Consider the following 13,250-nt stretch of genomic DNA (forward strand, 5'->3'; position numbering starts at 1 on the left):
ATCTGCTGGATTTCCCATCATGGTCGTCTTTCTGTTTTAAACTCATGTTGTTAGAGAAAAGAGTCCTGCTAAAGTTTCCTCGGGCACGACATTAAATCCCGTTCCTATAAACTGATCTCTTATGTGAATCAAGAAAATGTCAGAAACTCATAAAAAAACGTCCATCCCAGGATGTCAAAGTCTTAAATGTCTTGTTTTGTCAGATTCAAACCCAATAATATTCCCTTTAATATGATATTAAACTGAAAAATACCGCAAATATGAATACTGAAAACAACATTTTCTGACTGTGCGTGTATGAGAATGTACCCTAACGTTGAATCCATTATCCAGATAGATCAGTAGATCAACGTATTGTTGCAGCTGCATTACATCGCCTGGCTTTGCCTGTGTGTCCTGGCCAAAAAGTTGCCCAACTACTTAGAGGAAGTAACTCTCCATAGATGAGAGCAACCCATCCCGGTACTTTCCCTCTACGTTAACTTTCTGAGTGAAAACATTCGCTGTAAAATACAGATTCTGAGGTTTCTGCTAATCACATCAAAGATTAAGAATACTTTGCATCTACAAGGAGCCCAATTACAACGGTCAGTCAGGCAAACAATTGAACTATGTGATTGGAGATTGATGATCGGCATCGATCTGGTGAAATTAGAAGCAATAGAAGGTCAAATTCCTGCAGGCAGCAGGTTGACACTTCAATTGCCTTGGTTTGTGTCAGTGTTGTTTATTTTAATGCAGCATCTACAGTGACTATTTTGACTTTTAACATTACAACTGTTTACTTTGACCCTTGACATTAGTATCATTAGCATCATAAGCTGTGATGAAGTGTTTCCCACAGACGTACATGTATGACTGACCGACTGATAGAAAAATGGGACACCCGAGAGTATAGGACTGCAAAAACTCAAGCTGCTGTTATAACATAAAGCAGCTTTTTCTGACCAATTCACGATAATGTGAAAATGTTTGTATATCTCGCATCATTTTCTTGTTTTCCTCATCTCCGTTTATCATCTTGTGTTATGTTTCTCTTAAGCTGAATTGTAAATGAGAGCGATTTCTCTCATCGACCAATTCCATATGCTCAATTGACCAACGATACGCGCGGTGCAAGAAACACTGCAAAAGCCAGGCTCAGCCACTCAGGGTGTATTTCCAGAGTCACCTCACAGTGGCCACCTCACATCCTCTGCACTATTAGCTGAATCATTCTTGGCGACCTTGAGAAATTTGGCCCAAAAAAACGTCCCTGTCTTGTTCAGCAAACGATGAAAGAAATGTTGGAAATAAGAAGAAAAGGGGGAAGGTTTGTCTCATAAAGGCAGAGAAAACTAAAGGAGGGGGCGGAGAGGGAGGAGAGGGAAATGTGACGTAGGAGAGCATGTGTTTGAGAGACTGAGCGTTGGCTGTGCATTTGAAAGGGTGATCCGTCAGGGGAAGGGCGAGTGCGTATGAAAGAGGGAGCTAAAAATACTTTGAGTGTCTCTGAAGACATCATGCAGGGAGCGGAGGAATCACCTCTGCAGCCTGCAGCAGAAACACTGTGTGTGTGAGTGTGTGTGTGTGTCTGTGTGTGTGTGTGTGTGTGTGTGTTGTGTGTGTGTGTGTGTGTGTGTGTGTGTGTGTGTGTGTGTGTGTGTGTGTGTGTGTGTGTGTGTGTGTGTGTGTGTGTGTGTGTGTGTGTGTGTGTGTGTGTGTGTGTGTGTGTGTGTGTGTGTGTGTGTGTGTGTGCACAGCTGAATAGGAAGTGCTCTCTGCCTGCAAAGCATGTTTATTGTGTGCTTTTATAAACAGCTGAATGTGTGTGTGTGTGTGTGTGTGTGTGTGTGTGTGTGTGTGTGTGTGTGTGTGTGTGTGTGTGTGTGTGTGTGTGTGTGTGTGTGTGTGTGTGTGTGTGTGTGTGTGTGTGTGTGTGTGTGTGTGTGTGTGTGTGTGTGTGTGTGTGTGTGTGTGTGTGTGAATGCTAGTCGTTACTTAATGCACTTTATTAAAATACTTTAGAGAAGGAAAGGAAAAGGTAGACAATTTTCTTTTCCTTTTTTATGAAATCTGAATCTGCTAGCATAGTGAGCAGCATTGTAACTGTTAGACCTTAGCACATCTGTCAATTTTTCAAAATCAAAAACTTTTATTAGCATATAAGTGTAATTAAACTAAGTGTAACTGATTTGTATACCCTTTTCCACCCCAAGGACATGTTGACTAATCAATGATTACATATAATTCCTATAGCATCAGTGTTACATTTTGTTGCCTATAAGCCTCACTTTCATTTGGAAATTCAGACGGCTAGAAGTTACGCTCTCCCAGACAATGAAGGTCCTTTTTTGGCACAAAGCGTGTGTGTCCTGTGCAACTTTTTATAGTCAACGTTACTAGAACTAGCTTTAAAAGTCGACAGATAAGTCAATATACTCAGTAAAATAAAGTACAGGACATTAAGTTGACTGAGTGGCAGGAGATACAACTCCTCTCTTTTCATCGTGTCTGAGTCTCTGCTACTGATCGTGTTTGTTTGTGTGTATGTTAGTGTGTGTGTGTGGGCTGGGGGTGGGGTAATGTGTGTGTTTGTGTGTGTGAGTGTGTGTGTGTGTGTGTAATGTACATACATGCTTAAGTGAGTTCTGTCATATCGATTGACACTGTAAGCTCTGCGGCTGCTGGGACATGCTGTGTGTGTGTGTGTGTGTGTGTGTGTGTGTGTGTGTGTGTGTGTGTGTGTGTGTGTGTGTGGGTGTGTGGGTGTGTGGGTGTGTGGGTGTGTGGGTGCATGCATACATGCTTATACAGGGGAAGTCTTTCTTTTTTTTAAAATTATTTTAGGGTAAAATAATTATTTAAACAGAAGAAGTTAAAGTCTAAATATGCAATAACAACATCAAATAAAAATGAGATTTAGTAAATAATTTTGTGGACAGTTTCAGATATATTTCATTTATGATGGAAGGATGAATCCCTCCATACTTCTTCTCTGTCTTCTTCTTCTTGTCTCTCATGTTGTCTTGCATCCAATCACAACGCAGCGTCTGGTAGACAGGAAGTAGGATTGTATTTGGGTCAAAACAGCAGGATGCCAAGTCAGCGTACTGAGCCTCAAAGCTGTGCAGGAGTCAAACACCAGGACACTGAGAGCTTCACTTCATATGTGCTGGTGACGGACAGAAGCCTTCAGTTTATTCAGAGTACATCGTATGTTATTTTAAAAACACCTGCCATAAATTGTATGTAAAAACCCAACAAACAGTTTGAATACAACGTTGAACGTAACTCAAAAGACACCACCTTACAAATCAGATTTAACAGTTGTACTTGAAAAATAATGAGGCCATATTACAATAGGTTTAGCAGTTACCAATAATACATACAGTAGGGCTCAATGAAGAACAGATATCACTCGTAGAAAATCACTACATCTCAAGTTACCTAGAGTTTCCTTATACAAAATTCCCAGGGTCTTTGTCATTGTATTTGATTTATTTATTTCTGACTTCACAGGCCGTGATGAAAGTCATCTGGCAGCAAGGCCCGAAGCACAGGTGTGTGTGTGTGTGTGTGTGTGTGTGTGTGTGTGTGTGTGTGTGTGTGTGTGTGTGTGTGTGTGTGTGGTGTGTGTGTGTGTGTGTGTGTGTGTGTGTGTGTGTGTGTGTGTGTGTGTGTGTGTGTGTGTGTGTGTGTGTGTGTGTGGTGTGTGTGTGTGTGTGGTGTGTGTGTGGTAGCTATATTAGTAATTGCTGTGCTTTTGTGAGAGAGACATCAGGGGCTCATTAACAGTCGCGGGCTGACAGGCGAGTCGAGTCAGGTTGGAGTCATGTTGGAAATGAATTTGCTCAGGAAGTGTTGAGTTGTGTGTGTGTGTGTGTGTGTGTGTGTGTGTGTGTGTGTGTGTGGTGTGTGTGTGTGGTGTGGTGTGTGTGTGTGTGTGTGTGTGTGTGTGTGTGTGTGTGTGTGTGTGTGTGTGTGTGTGTGTGGTGTGTGGTTGTGTGTGTGTGTGTGTGTGTGTGTGTGGTGTGTGTGTGTGGTGTGGTGGTGTGTTTGTGTGTGTGTGTGTGTGTGTGTGTGTGTGTGTGTGTGTGCGCGTGTGCGTGTGTGTGAGGGAGAGAGGAAGTGATCTCTCAGTCAGATTCTAATTATGAAGCTGCGACTCGAGGCCCTGAAAGCATCGCTGCAGGGATAACATTTCAGCAGGAACTGAAAAGACTGTGTGGATTTATATTAAATAATGAATGATCCTGTTTGGCATTGTTATGAAATTACCTCTTTGAAATGATTTTAGGGACTTTTTGTCAAGTTTCAACTTACAAAAATAGTCGCTGGGTGGACTTTTCTCTCAATCGTTCGCTGATGATCAGAAATAACTTCCAAAGAATCTCAAATAAATCTCCGATAAATTATAACTTCACAAGTTCTTACAAACCCCTAACCCTAACCCCTACTTAATTGAATGCAGACACGTACTTCTTTCCAAATCATCTACAAAACATGTTCATAGTTTCTCACTGTATTATTTTGTATCTCATGTTACATTTCAAACATGTTCACATCTCTTCTGTCTCTCATCTGAATGTAGTGCAATGTCCTTGTGAAGCATGTTGTCACTAATTAACCAAAAAGTTCAATATAAATACATTTTACACACTTACTTCCTCTGGCTGGTCCACGTCATAAATATTCTTCCTATTAAATCCTACTAAACTAGTGTTTTCATTCTTCATATATTATGATTTCCAGGAGAGAAGCCTCAGTCCTCCCTCAGGATTTTCTGGTCTGAGGTTCATGCTCACATACAGTATCATGGAAGCAGCGTCAGGGCATCGGGACAGAAAATGATCCAGAAATGAGTTTCATTGTTCGAGGTGTTGCAGTGCAGAATTATTATTGAGGGTAATTGAAATGTAATTGGCTGCCAGTGTGGTGGAAATAATAACCAGCGGGGCCGAAAACTGGATGGAAATGAGAATTCAAACGTATGGAAAGACAGCCAAACGGCAAATGAATGCCACCGAGGGAGGTATGAAAAAATGAAATTGAATATCACCAACTCATTAATGCTGTTGAATTCAAAGTGGCGTCACGCTGAGCAGAAGAATACATCTTGTGTACCTGATGGATTAAATCCAGTGACTCCTTCTTCTACCTCATTAAAAAGAGGTGCGTTAGCAGGGGGAGATACTCTGTTATGTCAGTAATGACCTGGTAATCATCTGTTAGAGGTCAGAAAGGCCAACAAAAACTTATATGAACTTTGTAGATATTCCTTTAGCCTTTTAGGGTGGGGTCTTCCCTCTCCTGTAGTGTGTTATAAAGGTATTTGTTCATGTAAATGTTCTGCAAAGGCTAAAATCCCCCTGGCCTGAAACGTCTCCATTGGACTCCTGTGTTTACTTCTGTAACATAGTGACATCACTTTGTAATACTCCTGCTTCTATTGGCTAGCGCTCCAACACATTGTACGTGATAGGCTAAGGGGAGGGTCATCTCTAAGCGGTTGAGCAATCACAACAGAGCCGGCCAGCTAACCAATCAGAGCAGACTGGGCTCTGGTTTCAGACAGAGGGTGAAAAGAGGTGCTGCAGCACAGACAGTATGAGAAAAATAAAGAGCTTTTTGAACATTAAAGCATGGAGACATGTCACAGTAGAGACACTACATACTGATATACACCTGAACATCAGCAGGAGAGGACTCTTTAAAGTAGAGACACTACATACTGATATACACCTGAACATCAGCAGGAGAGGACTCTTTAAAGTAGAGACACTACATACTGATATACACCTGAACATCAGCAGGAGAGGACTCTTTAAAGTAGAGACTACATACTGATATACACCTGAACATCAGCAGGAGAGGACTCTTTAAAGTAGAGACACTACATACTGATATACACCTGAACATCAGCAGGAGAGGACTCTTTAAAGTAGAGACACTACATACTGATATACACCTGAACATCAGCAGGAGAGGACTCTTTAAAGTAGAGACACTACATACTGATATACACCTGAACATCAGCAGGAGAGGACTCTTTAAAGTAGAGACACTACATACTGATATACACCTGAACATCAGCAGGAGAGGACTCTTTAAAGTAGAGACACTACATACTGATATACACCTGAACATCAGCAGGAGAGGACTCTTTAAAGTAGAGACACTACATACTGATATACACCTGAACATCAGCAGGAGAGGACTCTTTAAAGTAGAGACACTACATACTGATATACACCTGAACATCAGCAGGAGAGGACTCTTTAAAGTAGAGACACTACATACTGATATGAACCTGAAAATGAGCAGAGTAGCCCCTTTAATGGTTGTTGAGACCCCTATCTCATGACTCTTTGGACAGACCCCCACTTCTGCCTCATAAGGCCAACATGACGATTCTTACTTTGTAATTTAAACGGTCAAAATAAATCAATCAGCCATACATCCCTCCTTTATATCTGGCCGATAGTGTATTCATACGCTAGGACATCTCCGTGATATTGAGTGTTTTCGACAGCTCTCAGGCCAGGAAACGTAATGGTAGTAGTTAGTGTTCACGCTGCCAATCTGAAGGACATGTTATCAAGGCGAGAGAATGGCAAAACTTTAATGAGTTCAGTTTTATGTAACTCACAGGGTTGAGGGGGAAGCAGCAGCTCAGTAATTAAGCCACTGGAGAGAGAGAGAGGAGGATGAGAATAAAAAACGTGGAAAGCTTCAGCCAAATGATGAAGGATAAAAGTGCTAAACTCCCTATCCTATGACGCAACATCACAGAAAAACTCTGATTTCTTATATTGTTTACTGTGATCATTAGCGATTGTCAATCCAGGGGTGGAAGAAGAACTCTATGATCTTGTACTTGAGTACGAGTAGCAATACTACTGTGTAGAAATACTCAGTTAATGTCCTGCAGTCATAATCATACTTAGGTAAAACAGGATAAGCGTCAAAATGTAATTTAAGTTCCAAAAGTAAAAGTACTGATTATACAGAATCAGATTACTTTGTGTTATATTATTTGATTATAGCAATAGATGCCTTAGAACTTTTACACTCTTCCTCTTCCTCTCAAATCCTGACCTGCTTCCTCTGCCTCCCTCGTCTTCCTCTCCTCCCCCTCTATACATGCTGATGGAGGGAGAAGAGGAGGAGTAAAAAGGAGGTGAGGTGCCTCATTAATGGAGAAAGGGAAACTGGTTTTGTTAGAATGAGGAGGAGGAGGGAAATCATATTCAATGTATTCAATGGGATTGTCAGGGGAGAACGAGGGGGTGAGGAGGGGGGAGTGAAATGATGGAGGAGGGGAGGCTAACCTTGACACACATCCTCAGTTTCTCTGGATGTGTTTTAGTGGAGCAGAATGAAAGTAATTTGACTTTACAGTAGTTAAACAAACAGCCCAAAGCTGATTGGATGCCAGAGTGTCGCCATCATCTGTTGCCAGGTAGATTTCTGTGCCAAGTGCTAACCATTGGTCTCTTCTTCTCTGCTCTCTCCTCATGCTCTCCTCTGATTGGACGGCTGCTTCCTGCTCTCTCTTCATGCTCTCCTCTGATTGGACGGCTGCTTCCTGCTCTCTCTTCATGCTCTCCTCTGATTGGATGGCTGCTTCCTGCTCTCTCTTTATGCTTTCCCCTGATTGGATGGCTGCTTCCTGCTCTCTCTTCATGCTCTCCTCTTATTGGACGGCTGCTTCTCGTTCTCTCTTCATGCTCTCCCCCGATTGGATGGCTGCTTCCTGCTTTTTAAAATAACAGGTAAGCAAATGTCAGGTCATCTGTGTCCGTTTTTAACTTTATTATATTTTATATAATTAAAACACTAGAAGAAGTTAGGGGTCTCCTCCAAGTTAGGGGTCCACGGGGTTCCTATTCGCAACAACCTAATAATGCTCAGTGTAATCAGGTCTGTTGGGGCCTCATTTTATGCACATTATAATAATGTCTTTCATTTATATTAACGTGGTGAGTCATCACCGGGGATCTGTGTGTTATTTTAAGGCAGTGTGATCTGGGGAACAGCAGGACATGACATGTTGTGTCTATTTTCAAACAGTGCTGCTTTTTAATTGCTCAGCATTATGCTGCTGCTATCCCTAGACCTACCAGTACTTTTTAAATGAATGTATGTATCTGGTATAGGTAAGTCTTTCACTGTTGTGTTTTGAGTTATTTGCATTGAATCAACACAACATGTGTGCATATAGTTCTGCTTCTATTCCATAAATCTCCTTATCATTTTCCTATTACCAAAAATAAAGGTTTTATTCTTTAGAAAAATGTGAATTTAGTCACGGTTGACATTGTGATGGCATCCAGTTGACATGTGTGTATATGACTGCTTGTTAGGAGTAATTGCAAACATCTGAGATTTGTATACCATATTTTATTTAAACATTGAGTCTCATGTTTAATTTACAAAACATACCTGGTGTCGAGTAGAGAAGGCCTTGATTAGACTGAAGAGCCTCTGGCAACAAAAAGCATGCTTCTTCCTCTGAATCATGTCCACTCCTGCACGCTGCCCTTCCTTCTTAATTTACTGCAAATATCAATAACAAGAACTGCTTTGAAAACCACCAGCTGACCAACCAAACCTTGATCATTTCAAATCCAATATTTCTCCACTGATCTGGAAACACTGGTGGGACAGCTGAGCGGTCTGCGATGCTTAATTCATGGGATGAAATCAATGTTCAGGCACATATTTATTTACGTGATCTCATTAGCCTCGGTGAGGAATACCACTCCGCCTTTATGGTAAACAAGAGGCGGCGTTTAAATCAATGTTTCAGTGCGGCAGGGGCTCTCACCTCCTTATTGTTGGGGAATGCCATCAAATGACTGATTGGTGTGCACATACAGGGCACACTTGAAGGTATTCGATATATTTTTGGTTCATATGAGGTCAGGAAAGTAAAAGAGTTATTGACTGTGTGTGTGTGAGCGTCAACACTGTCTTTTGTATTTATTTATCCCAGGGGAAATTGGGTGACATTTACACTTTAGGAATAAAATAAAATAGTAATATTGATAAAAACACAAGAAGTTAAAGTTAAAATGTCCAATAAAATAAAAACTACAGAATATAAAGAATATATATTCTTTATATAGAAATATAAGAAGTACAATTGTTCACTAAAAGTTTAATTATAATAGAACAACTATATTGATGTACACATAAGAAGTTAAAGTAAAAATGTGCAATAAGAAGATAAAATAAAATATGTAGAAGTGTGCACATTGTACTTTGATATATAACAACACAAATATGTAACAATGTTTATATTACAATGTTTAAATTCGATGTAAAACTATTAATAAGATATTGATGCAAACCAGAAACTAATCTAATGATAATCCTGAAATGAGTGTTTCACAGTTTGAGTGCAGATGAATAATACAAAGATGTCCCTCTCTGTAATGGCATGTAAATGGGCCAGCTCTCAGTTGTTGTGGCTGATTTAAATGTGCGATGCATTAGGATCATCAATCTTGTCGGAGATGCAGATTTCTCGCTGACTGACAGATCCCTCTGCTGCTCCTCTCTCTGTCCAGATGTTGCTCTTTGTTGAGGATAGTTTGGGATTGTCTGAACCCACTTTTAAAGACAACGTTTATTTTGAAAATACCTTATGTATATAACAAGGACATAGACAGAAGATAGAACATAATATCTATAGACATTGTTCCATCATCACACACCAGCCCTTATTAATATATATGTGCACATTTCTCCACGATTCCTCATTGTTATGTCTATGAAGGGAAACAAGTGTTGTGCTACTCTCTATTTGAGACACTTTGTCATGTTAGCAAGTCATCAGGTTCAGGCTTGGTGCAGATCTTCTACATCTGGTGTGAAAAATACACTGTTCATTTTAGCTACTGTATTTGATTGGAGACACTCTTTTAGTCAATAGAAAATAAGAACAATATAGGGCCGCATGATTTGGGCAAAAAAAAGGGATTGCGAATCATTTGACTGATTGCGATATGCAATGATTTTTGCATCATATTCTCAATATCTTTGAGAAAAATTCATTAAAATGATAATGGTTGCATCTTTAAAAAGATTCTTTACCAAAAGAGATGTTTTGCAAATTCTCCAGAATACAATTTAGTATGAGTAGTACTTTGTAGGTCGGGATATCACTATGGCTCCAAAATACTTCATTCATAATGCTATTAAACACACATTTAGCCTTTAACCGATATTCTGCTTCCTAATATTTTGACAACATTTTGAGTTATTGCGAAGCCCTAGAACCTTGGAGGTTTGCCTTTAGTGTCAAAAGTTGTAGCATGACTTGTAAGAGATAATTTACCGACGTTGCCATGTTGATGCAGAAACAATATACGATGCTGCTATTCATGAAATACGATCTGTTCATTATTTGTAAATGTACTTGATGAGTGATTGGAAGCTAACCTGACATTGAGAACACTGTCGTCACATTTCTGGCTGGAGATGTGAGGAAATGTGTTACCCCTAAAGGTCAACAAACAACCTGTCAACATTAATAATAATTGACGGGTTTACTGTACATAGTTTACCGGAATCTGCTCGGTATATTCCTTTAGTTTTATCAACGGAATATCGGAGGAAACGTTTCCCATCACTGACATTAAATTAGACACATGTATCTCCAGTCACTTGTCACATCACTGCAGAAAGTTTGGGCTTTTTCTGGAAGTTTTCTGGAAACTTCAGCCGGCTGTTCCCTACAGTATCAGTTGTCAAAGTTTGGCATGTCATTGTTGGAGAGCTGAAGGACAGAGAGGAAAGCAGCTGTCTCTTTCAGAATAACAGATTCCCAGATGTCGAGGTGCAGTTGTTTTAACTCCTGCTGGACCACAAACATCCTCATGCACGAACTTAATCTGTGAACAATATTTGAGTATTATATACTTCTGTACTCTTCAACACTGTCAGAGGATAACAACGATTCCTCCTGCTGCAGACCGCTGTAAGATTTTTCACTGACTGATCAACAACCCATATCGTTTTTTCCAAAGCAGTCCAAAGTAGACGTGATATTACTTCAGCGTTGTTAACACGGGGGCGTTCTCTTGCTATGTTAATGCGGATTAGGCTTGGTTAAATTTAAACTGGGTTGGAAAAACGATAGACGCGTCCTGAAGATTATCGATGACATTCAGTCAAAAGGAGAGAACAGATCAACGCTCCTCGAAGTCAATGAAACTCAGTTCTTGAATCAGTTCTGTTCCTCTTCGATGTTGGTTTAATTTCCCTTCTGATTTGTGTATCTACGCGTGGAACAGTGTGGTGGTCGTACTTTTCTTTGAGCTCAGTTTTGGTCTCCACCAGATCCTGCTCCCTACATTTCTGTCTTCTTATCTGCTAGTTTTTAACTGCATTGTCAATCATTTCCCACTTCATCTACAGCACAAATACCAGCAGCTGGGTTCGGCTTAGAGTGGATATTTATTTTAGGAGTTTAATTTGCCTGCTGAAAGATTTCCTGCAGATGTTTGTCTCCATCAGTGCCTCAGTGTGGTGGGAGTTGTTGTTTTGCAGGTGGCATTTATTTCTTTGTTCAGCAGGAGAGGGTTCGCTGCTCAGGTTAACGACCCTCGTTTCCCTGCAGTCCTTTGTTCCAGAGCCGCTCTCATAGTGGATGTAAATGCTTTGCTTTGTGCTTGAAAAGACACTTGATGACCAGTTGATAAACAATTGTTTGGTTCCCTTTTTTTTTTTTAAATGTAATTATTCATTTCCAGGGAAACCACAATAGATTAAATAAAGGAGTTGAATAGCAAGCTCCCCTTTTATGATTTGATTGTAAATCGAATATTCTGGACTTTTGACATTTTAATTCAAGCATGTGTTGATTGATACAAAACATATATTTAAAATATTGTTGCAGCTATGTAGGACACATGCATTAACAACTAGAAAACATTAACAAGCCTCACATGAATCCATACCTGTCGTAAGGATGGTAAACACACTTTTTCTGCTTCATTTCATTACATTTAACTTCATTGTTCATGCATAAGGAACTCACCTTGCAACACAAGAGCACACGATGCATCAATATTTAAAATCGATCCAGAAGCTACACAAACAAATCATCCCTTATCCAAATATCTGGACCAAACTCCCAGAATCCTGCAGGTTCGCTGCAACTCTTACTGTTTTTAAATCCAGGCTGAAGACTTTTCTGCCTGCTTTTAATTGAAATATTTATATCTCCCACTGCACTGTAACTGTTTCAATAACCATATATTTCCATATGTTGCTTTTGCCTGTCAGATGTGTAAAACAATGACTACAAATAGAAAGATGTTTCAAACAGAAAATATAAGATGTTTCCTGTACTCGTTTATTTTATGATAACCGAGGCAGAGAGAACTAAAGTGATGGTTCTTGATGTGAAAATGTCAGGGATTATTACTTAAGAGCCCGGTTCTGAGCTACATAATGATGTTAATAACCGGGAAGCGATAAATGTCAAACACAAAGTGCTGTTATGGTTTTTATACTGGAATAAAAAATCCTCAGCTGTGTGTTCGGACTGAGGCGCTGTGTTCAGAAAGTGGACTTTAACACACAGTATTTATCACTAACGATATACGCGCCTTTCTTTCTATCTCTTGCATGTTATTCCTGAACCCTCCCGTATGTTTGTGCTTTAAATGATCTCAGAGCTTGATGTAGCTTACCTTTGGAGATGTAACTTAAGGGGTCAAACACACACAGGAAGTTGTGGTTGTCTATGCATCCTCGTGTTTTGTTTTCACTACAAGATCAATGAGACTCAGTGAATGTCGCCCAGGATGCTCTTTGGATCCATTTCGGAGACATTAAAGAGCCCCCAGGTGGCCATATTGCCCCCCCGCGCTGCTTATAGATGTTCCCTCTGGACACCCCACAGGGAAATCACCCTTCAAACAGTCAGCCGCTCATCTCCTGTGGAATATACATGCATCTCAAAGTAATGAAGAGGTGCATACAGTATGCGCAGTGGCATTTCCAGCCGCAGACCTTCAGTACAAAGGGAAAGCCTCTCCCTGGTGTCGGGGCTTTTGATGGAGACGGATGGAGTCATTGTGGCTTTACTAAGATAAAAGTGGAGTGTGTTGACATTTCTGTCGTGGAGAGTTCTCAGAAGTACGTAATGAAAGGAAGACTCGGGTGAAGCAGAATGCAAAACGTGTGCATTTTTATCCACCTGGTTTGAAAACTGACAAAGAAAATACAGATTTGAAGAGTAGCAGATAATA

The 13,250-nt window shown here is 40.3% G+C and overlaps 1 protein-coding gene across 1 annotated transcript in view; it reads left to right on the forward strand.

Annotated features, from left to right (window-relative positions):
- The window catches only part of LOC117496982 (serine/threonine-protein kinase BRSK2-like), a 103,426-nt gene that overhangs the window by 38,767 nt on the left and 51,409 nt on the right, over nt 1-13,250 (forward strand).

The sequence above is a fragment of the Trematomus bernacchii genome, unplaced genomic scaffold (genome assembly GCF_902827165.1).
Source record: "Trematomus bernacchii unplaced genomic scaffold, fTreBer1.1, whole genome shotgun sequence".
Lineage (NCBI taxonomy): Eukaryota > Metazoa > Chordata > Actinopteri > Perciformes > Nototheniidae > Trematomus > Trematomus bernacchii.